This window comes from Somniosus microcephalus, chromosome 4 (genome assembly GCF_052327205.1).
Source record: "Somniosus microcephalus isolate GS21.2 chromosome 4, FLI_Smic_1.0, whole genome shotgun sequence".
Classification (NCBI taxonomy): Eukaryota; Metazoa; Chordata; class Chondrichthyes; order Squaliformes; family Somniosidae; genus Somniosus; species Somniosus microcephalus.
Window position 1 is genome coordinate 72,936,259 of NC_140990.1, and position 14,162 is coordinate 72,950,420.

General features: G+C 47.8%; 1 pseudogene; it reads left to right on the forward strand.

The window, feature by feature from the left end:
• Positions 1 to 8,479: 8,479 nt before the first annotated feature.
• The window catches only part of LOC147119209 (uncharacterized), a 139,291-nt pseudogene continuing 133,608 nt past the window's right edge, over positions 8,480 to 14,162 (forward strand).

Below are 14,162 nucleotides of genomic sequence, written 5' to 3' on the forward strand. Positions count from 1 at the left end.
CACACTCCCAATCTCTCTCTCACACTCCCAATCTCTCTCTCTCTCACTCCCAGTCTCTCTCTCTCACAATCCCAATGTCTCTCTCACACTCCCAATCTCTCTCTCACACTCCAAATCTCTCCCTCTCTCACACTCCCAATCTCTCTCTCTCACACTCCCAGTTTCTCTCTCTCTCACACTCCCAGTCTCTCTCTCTCTCTCTCTCACGCTCCCAGTCTCTCTCTCTCACACTCCCAGTCTCCCTCACTCTCTCTCTCACACACACACTCCCACTCTCTCTCTCTCTCTCACACACTCCCAGTCTCTCTCTCTCTCTCACACTCCATGTCTCTCTCTCTCTCTCTCTCTCGCACTCTCTCTCTCTCACACTCGCAGTCTCTCTCCTTCTCTCTCACACACTCTCTCTCTCTCACACTACCAGTCTCTCTCTCTCACTCCCAGTCTCTCTCTCTCAGACTCCCAGTCTCTCTCTCTCACTCCCAGTCTCTCTCTCTCAAACTCCCAGTCTCTCTCTCTCACACACTCCCAGTCTCTCTCTCTCACACACCCCCAGTCTCTCTCTCTCACACACCCCCAGTCTCTCTCTCTCTCACACACACTCCCACTCTCTCTCTCTCTCACACGCACACTCCCCCTCGCTCTCTCTCTCACACTCTCCCACTCTCTCTCTCTCTCTCTCTCTCACACACACTCCCACTCTCTCTCACACTCCCAGTCGATCTCTCTCTCACACTTCCAGTCTCTCTCTCTCTCACACACTCCCAGTTTCTCTCTCTCTCTCACACTCCCACTCTCTCTCTCTCTTTCTCACACACTCCCACTCTCTCTCTCTCTCTCACACACACACTCCCACTCGCTCTCTCTCCCTCACACTCCCACTCTCTCTCTCACACACTCCCATTCTCTCTCAGACTCAAACTCTCTCTCTCTCTCTCTCTCTCTCACACTCCCTATCTCACTCTCTCTCTCTCTCTCACTCCCACTCTCTCTCTCACACACTCCCACTCTCTCTCTCGCTCTCTCACACACTCCCAGTCTCTCTCTCTCTCTCTCTCTCACTCCCAGTCTCTTTCTCTCACATTCCCAGTCTCTCTCTCTCTCACTCCCAATCTTTCTCTCTCTCTCTCTCTCACTCCCAGTTTCTCTCTCCCTCACTCCGTCTCTCTCTCTCTCTCACACCCTCCCAGTCTCTCTCTCTCTCACACACTCCCAGTCTCTCTCTCTCTCTCACTCCCAGTCTCTCTCTCTCTCACTCCCACTCTCTCTCTCTCTCACTCCCACTCTCTCTCTCTCACACTCCCTCTCTCTCACACTCCCAGTCTCTCTCTCTCACACTCCCAATCTCTCTCACACTCCCAATCTCTCTCTCTCACACTCCCAGTCTCTCTCTCGCTCACTCCCAATCTCTCTCTCTCTCACTCTCCCAATCTCTCTCTCTCTCACTCCTAATCTCTCTCTCACACTCCCAGTCTCTCTCTCTCTCACACTCCCAATCTCTCTCACTCCCAATCTCTCTCTCTCTCACACTCCCAATCTCTCTCTCTCTCCCACTCCCAATCTCTCTCACACTCCCAATCTCTCTCTCTCACACTCCCAATCTCTCTCTCTCTCACTCCCAATCTCTCTCCCTCACACTCCCAATCACTCTCTCTCTCCCACTCCCAATCTCTCTCTCTCACACTCCTAATCTCTCTCTCTCTCTCACACTCCCAATCTCTCTCTCTCACTCCCAATCTCTCTCTCTCACACTCCCAATCTCTCGCTCTCACACTCCCAGTTTCTCTCTCTCACACTCCCAGTCTCTCTCTCTCTCACACTCCCAATCTCTCTCTCTCTCACACTCCCAGTCTCTCTCTCTCTCTCTCTCCCAATCTCTCTGTCTCTCACACTCCCAATCTCTCTCTCTCTCACACACCCAATCTCTCTCTCTCACACTCCCAATCTCTCTCTCTCTCACACTCCCAGTCTCTCTCTCTCTCTCTCTCTCTCATGCTCCCAGTCTCTCTCTCTCACACTCCCAGTCTCTCTCTCTCACTCACACACTCCCACTCTCTCTCTCTCTCACACACACCCAGTCTCTCTCTCTCTCTCTCTCTCACACTCCCAGTCTCTCTCTCTCTCTCTCTCTCACTCCCAGCCTCTCTCTCACACTCCCACTCTCTCTCTCTCACACACACTCCCAGTCTCTCTCTCTCTCTCACTCCATCTCTCTCTCTCACTCCCAGTCCCTCTCTCTCACACTCCCAGTCTCTCTCTCTCTCACACTCCCAGTCTCTCTCTCTCACACTCCCAGTCTCTCTCTCTCACACACTCTCAGTCTCTCTCTCTCTCACACACACACACGCCCACTCTCTCTCTCTCTCTCTCCCACACACTCCCACTCTCTCTCTCTCTCTCTCTCACACTCCCAGTCTCTCTCTCACACTCTCCCACTCTCTCTCACACTCCCAGACTCTCTCTCTCTCTCTCACACTTCCAGTCTCTCTCTCTCTCTCACACACACTCCTAGTCTCTCTCTCTTCCCCCCAATCTCTCTCTCTTCTCCCTCCATCTCTCTCTCTTCTCCCCGTCTCTCTCCCCCAGTCTCTCTCTCTCTCACCCCATCTCTCTCTCCTTCCCTCTCTCTCTCTCCTTCCCCCTCTCTCTCTCCTCCCCCTCTCTCCTTCCCCCCCTCTCTCCTTCCCTCTCTCTCTTCTTCCCTCTCTCTCTCTCCTTCCCTCTCTCTCCTTCCCCCCTCTCTCTCTCTCCTTCCCTCTCTCTCTCTCCTTCCCTCTCTCTCTCTCTCTCTCTCTCTCCTTCCCTCTCTCTCTCGCTCTCTCTCCTTCCCTCTCTCTCCCTCTCTCCTTCCCTCTCTTTCTCTCTCCTTCCCTCTCTCTCTCTCTCCTTCCCTCTCTCTCTTCCCCCCCAGTCACTCCCTCTCTCTCTTCAAACAACAACATGCCCTCAAAAAAGCCTTGGCACCGCCGGGCACCCCCAGCTAGTCAATTATAAGTCAGTCTCTCTGGAGGCTTCCTGACTCGGTCCGGATAACGCCTCAGTGGTGTAGTAGTTTTCGGTTGTGTAGTAGGTTCTTTTGGCAAGGTCGATTCGGCTTGAATGCCAGTGTCGGGTTCATGTGGTTCCAGTATCACCGGATCAGAGGTAGATACTATGGGTATCTCTGCTTCATCATTAGGCATATAGAGTTGTGGTGTAGGTTGTCGCTTTTCGGATGACTCTATGATCTGGTCAGCATGGTGCCTTATTATGCTTTCTCCAATGTCCACGGTATACATCAGCGGTCCTAGTCATGTGCAAATAGTTCCAGGCTGCCATTTCTCGGTACGGTAGTCCCGGGCCAAATCTTGTTGACCTATCTGGAAGGTTCTAGTTGGCCTTTCATTCATGCCTTGAAATTGCCGGTTCTCTACATCCCTTCTGATGTTTGGCTTGATCAAATCCAGCCGGCATCTTAGTCTTCTATTGCAAAACATCATGGCGGGAGTTTGGTTTGTAACCACGTGTTGCATTCCTGTACGCAAACAAGAAATTATCTACCTTATGTTGTAGATTTATGTCTTCATTACCCATGGCCTTTATGGCCTTCTTGAAGGTCTGGACAAACCTTTCAGCTAATCCATTGGTGGCGGGATGGTATGGGGCGGACGTGTAGTGCTCAACCCCATTGTTTTTTAAGAACTTCCTGAATTCTTCGGACACAAATTGCGGTCCATTATCAGAACAGATCTGTTCAGGCAGCCCATTCCTGGCAAATATGGTCCTTAATACTGTGATGGTTTTTTCCGTGGTGGTGGAGGACATCTTTATTACCTCCGGCCACTTGGAATGTGCATCAACCGCGATTAAGAACATTGAGTCCATAAATGGACCAGCAAAGTCGATATGTACCCTTTGCCATGGAGATGAGGGCCACTCCCATGGATGTAGAGGGGCTTGTGGTGGGGCGTTTTGGACCTTCTGGCAGCCTAGACAGCTCTTGGTCATTTCTTCGATGTCTCCATCGATACCTGGCCACCACACAAACGCTCTGGCTAGGTTCTTCATTTTCACTCCACCCAGATGCCCCTCGTGAAGCTCCTTTAGCACTTTATCCTTGAGTTTGGGTGGAATCACCACTCTGGATCCACACATCAAGGTTCCTCGGCACACTGACAGCTGTTCTCTTCTTTGCGAGAATGCTGGCAACAGTGGTTCGCCATGTGCTGGCCATCCCTTCACCGTTAAATCGTAGACTCATGAGAGAGTCGGGTCATTTCTCGTTTCCTTTTCAATGGTAGAGTTTGTTACTGGTAGACATTCCACTATGGTTGAGTGGAACATCTCCACTGGGTCCACTGTAGGTGCCTCTTCTACCGTTGGCAATGGTAGGCGCGATAAACCGTCAGCATTCCCATGCTGTTTTGATCCTTTGTATTCTATGTCATATTGGTGTGCCCCAAGGAAAAGGGACCACCTCTGTAGCCTTTGCGCTGTCATAATGGGAATGCCCTTTTTAGGGTTGAATATGGAGACGAGGGGTTGATGGTCAGTCAACAAGGTAAATTTTTGTCCATGTAGGTAATGGTTGAATTTCTTCACTCCCCATACCAGGCTGAGTGCTTCCCTGTCGATCTGGGCATAGTTACGCTCAGCTGACTTCAATGAGCGTGATGTAAAAGCTATCGGCCGCTCTGAGCCATCAGGGAATCTATGCAATAATACCGCTCCTACGCCATAAGGGGATGCATCGCACACCAGTCTGATTGGCAGTGATGGGTTGTAATGAGCCAACACTTCCTTGGACGTGATCAAGCCTTTGCATTTATGGAAGGCACGTTTAAAGTCTTCGCTCCATTTCCAAATTACTCCCATTTGTAGCAGTGCGTTGAGAGGGTGCAGAGCAGTTGACAAGTTCGGTAAAAATTTATGATAGTAATTTATCAATCCCAGGAATGACCTTAATTGTGAGACATTTTCAGGTGCTGGGGCTTTTATGACTGCTTCAATTTTTTCAGGTGACTTATGCAACCCTTCTTCGTTAATTATATGGCCACAATATGATATTTGTTTCTGGAAAAATTCGCACTTGTGGCGATTTGCTCATAGGCCCCGTTCTCTCAGCCTAGTGAGCACCTGCTTCAAATTGGCAAGGTGCTTGTTGTCGTTTTATCCTGTTACAAGGATGTCATCTAGGTAGCATTGAGTCCCTGGAATTCCTTGCAGGACTTGCTCCATAGCTCTTTGCCAGATAGCTGGAGCTGATGCTACTCCGAAAACCAGTCGATTGTACTGGTACAGGCCTTTGTGTGTGTTTTTCGTGAGATACTTTTTAGAGGCCTCCTCAACCTCCATCTGTAGATATGCCTGTGCCAAGTCAATTTTGGTGAAACGTTTCCCTCCGGATAGTGAGGCGAAAATATCTTCTACCCTCGGAAGAGGATACTGTACCGTGTGAAGGATTGGGTTTACAGTCACCTTGAAGTCCCCACAGATGTGAATTTTTCTCTGTTCTTCAGATTTATCATTATTCAACGTTTTCTTCATGACCGGGACGATGGGTGTTGCCCACTCGCTCCAATCTACCTTGGATAACACGCCTGCCTTTTCCAAATTCTCCAGCTCTGCCTCGACTGCTGGACGTATTGTGTATGGCACTGGCCTTGCCTTAAAAAACTTGGGAATTGCCACATCTTCCACTTTTATTGAGGCGGTGATGCCTTTCAAGGTTCCTAGTTCCTGTTGAAACACTTCTTTGGCGTTGGCCATGGTGTCTTTTAATCGATCAGGTATGACGTCATCATCATTTTTATTCTTACTGGTCACCGTCAGTGCCTGAATGGAGTGCCAGTCTAAACATATCTTCCTGATCCATTCACGTCCCAACAGCGGTGGACCACTATCTTGCAGAATGTATAAATACAACGTCTGTATTTCCTTGCTGTTGTATACAACAGGCACCCTTATTTTCCCTCTGTGGTATACTTTCTGCCCCGTATATGTCTTCAAGATAATGGATGTGTCTTTCAAAGGTATATGCGGAAATAGCCGCTCGTAATCCCGTCGACTTATGACGGTCAGAGCTGATCCTGTATCTAGCTCCATTTTAACTGGGGACCCCGCTATCGTGAGGGTAACCCAAATGGTCTGGTAATCTTCTTTGGCAATTACATTATGTAATTTGAGACAGCTTAATCTCTTGTTTCCGGAGTCGCTATCGCTCTTCTGGTCTTCGGAGCTAGGGTCCGTCATCATTTGTACCTTTCTGTACTTTCCCTTATTGACTTTTTTTCTGTCAGTGGATTTTTTGTTTCCAGATCGGCATACACGTGCAATGTGTCCCATCTTTCCGCATTGCCTGCATGCTTTGTCCTTGAACCAGCAGTCCCTCTAGTCATGGGTGGATCTGCCGCAGCGATAACATCTCTCGAAACCCCGTGTCATTTCATGGGTGCTGAAGTCCTGTGGCTTTTGCTGTATCTCTGCAGCTCTTCTTGCTGCTGCTTCGTATGATACAGCCACACTGAAAGCCTTGTCCAGTGTCAAATCTTTCTCAGAAATTAGCCTTTTCTGTGTTCCTTCACTTAGGAGACCGCAGACGAATTTGTCTCGTAGAGAATCTGCCAGTCATGCCCCGAATTGGCAGTGCTTTGACAGCTTTCTTAATTCAGTGAGGTAATCAGCGTTACTTTCATTCTTGTGCTGATTCCTCCTGAAGAATTTGAATCGTTCCGCTATCAGCAGCGGTGTTGGGTTCAAGTGCTCCTGTAGGGTATCAACAATCTCCTTAAAATTCTTGTCCATCGGTTTGGCTGGAGTGATTAAGTTTCGTAACAGCCCGTATGCCCTTGCGCCCATCAGATTTAGAAGTACCAATGCCTTTTTATCATCCTCTACTTCATTCGCTGTGCAATATACCTCCACTCATTTAACATATGTGGTCCAATCCTCTATATCACTATCGAAAGCAGTAATATTGCCAGTCTTAGGCATCCTGAAAATCAAAAATGGCGCCTCCTGTGCTTTCCTTTCTTCCCTGCCATGAAAAAATGGCGCCTCCCGCGCTTTCCCGCCGCTGCCGCTGCTGACAATGCTGTTCTCCGTGGTTTTTTATTCACACAGATATTTTTAATAGTTGGAGACTCATTCCCGCCGGACTCTCTGGGACTTTCCCCTCCCTCTGCTTGGTCCGAACGCCGACCTGCTTTGCAGCGCCGGCCGTCTCCCGAGTGCTCCACCCTCCGTCTCTGTTTGCCTCCGCCTTCCGACTCGCTGCTCGGCCCCGCTGCAGAGCCACCCGATCAAGACCCAGCCCGCAGCACAGGAAGGATTAGTGCAGTACCTGCCACCAGCCCGGCTAGCTGGTGAAACCACAGTTTTTTTGGATTTTTTTCGTTTTTTTTCTTCGACCTTCGTCTGAGGAATCGATCTCCTTGAGGTGCTGCTGAATTGCAGGTAAGTCCGTTTCCAATTCGTCGCCACTGTTGTATCCGTGTGTTAATGGAGACACGGAATGCAGGAGTTGGTTTAACAGGTGTTTACTGAACAAAGTCTGGAGGTGAACTAAAAGATACAAGACACTATACAGGCTTATATACCTGAGTGGTCACTACCGGTATTACAGTACACAGGGGCTCTTAAAGGTACATACACGACAGTCGGGTATATAAATTCCCGGTAACTAATCCCGGATATGAAAGAGGGGAGAGCTGTGTTTAAATCAAAGAGTCTCCTTGGAGATTCTCTGAGTGAAGGACCTGGTCAGCTTGAAGCAGCTGAAAGTGAAAAATCAATTAGAAATTTCCAATTAGCAGTTTCTGACCAATATCGACTCCCACAAGGTTGGGGAATTCTAGAATAAGGAAGGAACCGGTCAGGATTTGAAAGGTCATTACAAAGGATTCGAGGGACTCTTGCATTTAGGATCTTTCTTTATTTTGTCCACTCGAGGAGTTAGATAACAGGCTTCCTCCTGTGAATGTAGCGCTGGATTAGTGGGCTGTGACAGGTTTACTTGTGCATCTTTTGTTAAATACATTTGGTGAGTGAATTTAAATTTAAAACCAGGTTTGCAGGCGTGATGCTCTATTCACACATTAAAAGTGAGAGAGATGCGATGGGACACACGCTAAGTCCAGTAGCTGAAAATGATTCACAGCCTGGGTTTTGTGTTCAGTGATCACCATGTACAGTCCCAGGGCTAGAATCCCCATGTGTGAAAGAATGTTGTACACAAACTAGAATTGTCTTTTCTGAATTTCTATCCTGTACTTACAGTGATGACTTTTGTAAACTCCTTTTACAGGGTGTTAGAAGGGGAAGATTTACAGACGGGAAACTGAAACCAAACATCACGTCAGGATCTGAGAATCACTCAATTCATCTGGACCTGAATATCATCGGCCTTTGAATGTGGAAGGAGAAATGTTTGTCTGTTCTGCCTGTGGGAAGACATTTCAAACATCAGTGTGACTGGAAAAGCACCGAGACACACACACCTGAGTGAGAGTGTTCCAGTGCACTGACTGTGGAAAGATCTTTCACCAGTTTCACAGCCTGAAAAAGCATCGCACCGTTCGCAGTGGGGAGAAACCGTACACGTGTTCTGTGTGTGGACGAGGCTTAAACCGATCGTCCAAACTGGAAAGACACAAGGACACTCGCAACATGGAGAAACCGTGGAAATGTGGGGACTGTGGGAAGGGATTCAAGTACCCGTCCCAGCTAGAAGCTCATCGACGCAGTCACACCAGGGAGAGGCCGTTCACCTGCTCTGTGTGTGGGAAGGGATTCAATTACCAATGCCTGCTGGAAACTCATTGCTACTGTCACACCGGGGAGAGGCCGTTCACCTGCTCCGTGTGTGGGAAGGGATTCACTCAGTCATCCAACCTGCTGACTCACCAGCGAGTTCACACTGACGAGAGACCTTTTAAATGCTCCGACTGTGCAAACTGCTTTAAAAGCTCTGAGGAACTGATTCACCGCCAGCGAGTTCACACTGGGGAGAGGCCGTTCAGTTGCTCTCACTGTGGGGAAAGGTTCAGGTGTTCATCCAATCTCATTGTACACAAGTGCACTCACACGGGCGAGAGACCGTTCACCTGCTCCGTGTGTGGGAAGGGGTTCATTAAGTCATCCAGCCTGCTGACCCACCAGTGAGTTCACACTGGGGAGAGGCCATTCACCTGCTCCATGTGTGAGAAGGGATTCACTCAGCCATCCAGCCTGCTGACTCACCAGCGAGTTCACACTGGGGAGAGACCGTTCACCTGCTCCGAGTGTGGGAAGGGATTCACTCAGTCATCCAATCTGCTGAGACACCAGCGAGTTCACAAGTCACTGCAGGGTTTGGATTCTGCTGTTATTGCTGCTGTTAATCACATCCAGGACAGAACCTTGTTCATTCTGACAGTTGGGGTTTGTTTCTGCTGATGTTAATAAACTCCAGCCCAGTTATATGGTTAATATTCTGGATATATAGCTGATTGACTTGTTGGGCTGCAGTGTCCCTTTAAGAACCATTGTCTGTGATTATTACCCTTAATTCAGGACTTTCATAAGAAATTATTTGACAAAATTATGAATTTTACTTTCTCCCGAAATTGACCTTTGGTACAAAATCTACAATTCAATATCTGAACGGTTCTGCTGATTAACATCTCCAATTAGAAAGTGCTGATTAATCCTCACTGACAATTCTCACTGACTTGCACATTACACACTGTGGCACCTCCATTATCCACCAGAAAGAAGGGGAATGGGAATTGGTGGAGAATCGAGAGTCCCCAAATGTTGCCCCTCCCGTCTGGTACAGCAATCCCCTCGGCACGGGAATGGAGACAAGTCCAATCCAGATAATGGGCTGAGTTTAACTTTTCTGGGCCTGTGGGATTGGTTTATATCACAGGAGGAGATTGGTGTCAGTGACTGTGGGGTTGGTTTATTTCAGACAGGAGGAGATTGGTGTCAGTGGCTGTATCTAACCCGTAGTTTACCTGCTCTGGGAGTGTTGGATGGGACAGTGTAGAGGGAGCTTTACTTTGTATCTAACCCATGTTGTACCTGCTCTGGGAGTGTTTGATGGGACAGTGTAGAGAGAGCTTTACTCTGTATCTAACCCGTGCTGTACCTGCCCTGGGATTGTGTCATGGGACAGTATAAAGGGAGCTTTACTCTGTATCTAACCCGTGCTCTACCTGCCCTGGGAGTGTTTGATGGGATAGTTTAGAGCGAGCTTTACTCTCTATGTAACCAATGCTGTACCTGCCCTGGGAGAGTTTGATAGGACAGTGTAGAGGGAGCTTTATTCTGTATCTAACCCATGCTGTACCTCCCCTGGCAGTGTTTGATAGGACAGTGTAGATGGAGCTTTGTGCTGTATCTAACCTGTACTGTACCTGCCCTGGGTGTGTTTGATGGGAAAGTGTAGAGCGAGCTTTACTCTGCATCTAACCCATGCTGTACCTGCCCTGGAAGTGTTTGATACGACAGTGTAGAGGGAGCTTTACTCTCTATCTAACCCATGCTGTACCTGCCCTGGGAGTGTTTGATGGGACAGTGTAGAGGGAGCTTTACTCTGTATCTAACCCGTGCTGTACCTGCCCTGGGAATGTTTGATGGGACAGTGTAGAGGGAGATTTATTCTGTACCAAACCCATGCAGTAACTGCCCTGGGTGTGTTTGATGGGACACTGTAGAAGGAGCTTTACTCTGTATCCATCCCATGCTGTACCTGCCCTGGCACTATTTGATGGAACAGTGCAGAGGGGTCTTTACTCTGTATCTAATCCATGCTGTACCTGCCCTGGGAGTGTTTGATGGGACTGTGTAGACAGAGCTTTACTCTGTTTCTAACCCATGCTGCACTTGCCCTGGGAGTGTTTGATGGGACAGTGTAGAGGGAGCTTTACTCTGTATCTACCCTGTGCTGTACCTGTCCTGGGAGTGTTTGATGTGACAGTGTAGAAGGAGCTTTACTCTGTATCTAACCTGTGCTGTACCTGCTCTGGGAGTGTTTGATGGGACAGTTTAATTAACAGTTAATGACATTTACAAAGCTCAAGTCTCGGCTCTTTGTACAAAGTCACAGGCCCTCATGCCTACAAGGCAGGGGTCCCAGTCTCTTTAAGTTGATGATGTGATCGCCAAGCTTCTTGATCATCTTCACTTGTTCATCCAGATAGTGGGTCTCCAGGAATTCACACAGATGAGGGTCGGCGTTCCCAGTGGAGAGTTTCTGCAGATCCAGCAGACTCTGGCCGACATTCTTTTCCATCTGCAGGGCTCTCTGCATTGCTGAACGGAGCCTCCCGCTCTCCCGGCCAAACAAGCCGATTGTGAAGAAACTTAAAATACTGAAATTAATTTTAAGACATATCATAGAAACATAGAAGATAGGAGCAGGAGTAGGCCATTTGGCCCCTCGAGCCTGCTCCGCCATTCAATGCGATCATGGCTGATCATCCAAATTCAGTACCCGGTCCCTGCTTTCTCCCCATGCCCCTAGATCCCTTTAGCCTTGAGAAATATATCCAACTCCTTCTTGAATATATTTAATGAATTGGCCTCTACTGCCTTCTGTGGTCGAGAATTCCACAGGTTCACCACTCTCTGGGTGAAGAAATTCCTCCTCATTTCTGTCCTAAATGGCCTACTCCTTATCCTTAGAGTGATCCCTGGTTCTGGACTCCCCAACCATCGGGAACATTCTTCCTGCATCTAGTCTGTCCAGTCCTGTCAGAATTTTATAAGTTTCAATGAGATCCCCTCTCATTCTTCTAAACTCCAGCGAGTACAAGCCCAATCGACCCACTCTCTCCTCATACGTCATTCCTGCCATCCCAGGTATCAGCCTGGTGAATGTTCGCTGAACTCCTTCCATGGCAAGAACATCCTTCCTCAGATAAGGCGACCAAAACTGCACACAATACTCAAGATGTGGTCTCACCAAGGCCCTGTACAACTGCAGCAAGACATCCTTGTTCCTGTACTCAAACCCTCTGATGCGCTATCAATTACTCATAAAAGACGGAGAGTTAGGAGAGTAACTAAAGGCTTTTATTAGCAAAGAACAGAGCATGCCTCTCGTGGTTGACTGGGTTCCAAGAAGGCAGGGGGCTGCAGGTCAATCACCTTTATACCTGGTGCCTGTGGGTGGAGCCAGCCGAGACATGTTGAGGCATGCATAGGTACAGCAGTGTGCAACAACAACAACGGTGAACAACAATAACAGTGGTTTACCACACCCTCTCGCTACGAAGGCCAACATACCATTTGCCTTCTTAACCGCCTGCTGCGCCTGCATGCTTACCTTCAGCGACTGGTGCACAAGGACACCCAGGTCTCGTTGCACTTCCCCTTCACCCAATCTATTGCCATTCAGATAATAATCTGCCTTCCTGTTTTTGCTACCAAAGTGGATAACCTCACATTTATCCACGTTATATTGCATCTGCCATGTTTCTGCCCAATCACCCAACCTGTCCAAATCATCCTGGAGTTTCTCGGCATCCTTCTCACAGCACACACGCCCACCCAGCTTTGTGTCGTCTGCAAATTTGGAGATATTACATCTAGTTCCCTTGTCTAGATCATTAATATATATTGTGAATAGCTGGGGTCCAAGGATCGATCCCTGCAGTACCCCACTAGTCACTGCCTGCCACTCGGAAAAATACCCGTTTATTCCAACTCTTTGCTTTCTCTCTGCCAACCAGTTCCCTGTCCAAGTCAGTACCTTGCCCCCAATCCCATGTGCCTTAACTTTACACGCTAATCTCTTATGCGGGACCTTATCGAAAGCCTTCTGAAAGTCCAAATACACCACATCCACTGGTTCTCCCTTATCTATTTTAACCAGTTACATCCTCAAAAAATTCCAGTAGATTAGTCAAGCATGATTTACCGTTTGTAAATCCATGTTGACTTTGTCCGATCCTGTCACTGTTTTCCAAGTGCTCTGCTGTTACATCATTTATGATGGACTCTAGCATTTTCCCCACTACCGATGTCAGGCTTACCGGTCTGTAATTCCCTGTTTTCTCTCTACCACCTTTCTTGAATAGTGGGGTAACATTAGCTATCCTCCAATCCATGGGTACTGTTCCAGATTCCATTGAATGTTGGAAGATGATCAGCAATGGATCTGCTATTTCTAGGGCCACTTCCTTAAGTACCCTAGGATGTAGATTATCAGGCCCTGGAGATTTATCGGCCTTCAGTCCCATCAATTATCCTAACATCATTTCCCTACAAATACTAATTTCTTTCAGTTCCTCCCTTTCATCAGACCCTATGTTCCCCGACATCTCTGGGAGGTTATTTGTGTCCTCCTTTGTGAAGACAGAACCAAAGTATGTATTTAATTGGTCTGCCATTTCTTTGTTCCCCATTATTAATTCCCCTGATTCTGACTGCAAGGGACCTACGCTTGACTTCACCAATCTTTTTCTCTTCACATATCTATAAAAGCTTTTACAGTCAGTTTTTATGTTCCCTGCAAGCTTCCTCTCATATTCTATTTTCCCCTTCTTAATTAATCTCTTTGTCCTCCATTGTTGAATCCTAAACTGCTCCCAATCCTCAGGTTTACTGCTTTTTCTGGCCAATTTATATGTCCTCTCCTTGGATCTTATGCTATCCCTAATTTCCCTTGTTAGCCACGGTTGAGTCACCTTTTTTGTTTTATTTTTATGCCAAACTGGGATGAACAAATTCTGTAGTTCATCCATGCGGTCTTTGAATGCTTGCCATTGCCTATCCACCATAAACCCTGTGAGTGACATTCCCCAATCAATCCTACCCAACTCGCACCTCAGACCATCGTAGTTTCCTTTATTTAAATTCAGGACCCTAGTCTCTGAGTCAACAACTTTATTCTCCATCTTAATGAAGAATTCTATCATATTATGATCGCTCCGACCCAAGGGGCCTCGTACAACAAGATTGTTAATTAATCCTTTCTCGTTACATAATACCCAGTCTAAGATGGCCTGATCTCTGGTTGGTTCCTCGACACATTGGTCCAGGAAACCATTCCGTAAACACTCCAGGAATTCCTCCTCCACAATATTGTTACTAATTTGGTTAGCCCAATTTATATGTAGATTAAATTCACCCATGATGACTGCTGTGCCCTTATTGCACGCTTCTCTAATTTCCCTTTTAATGCCATCCCCAACCTC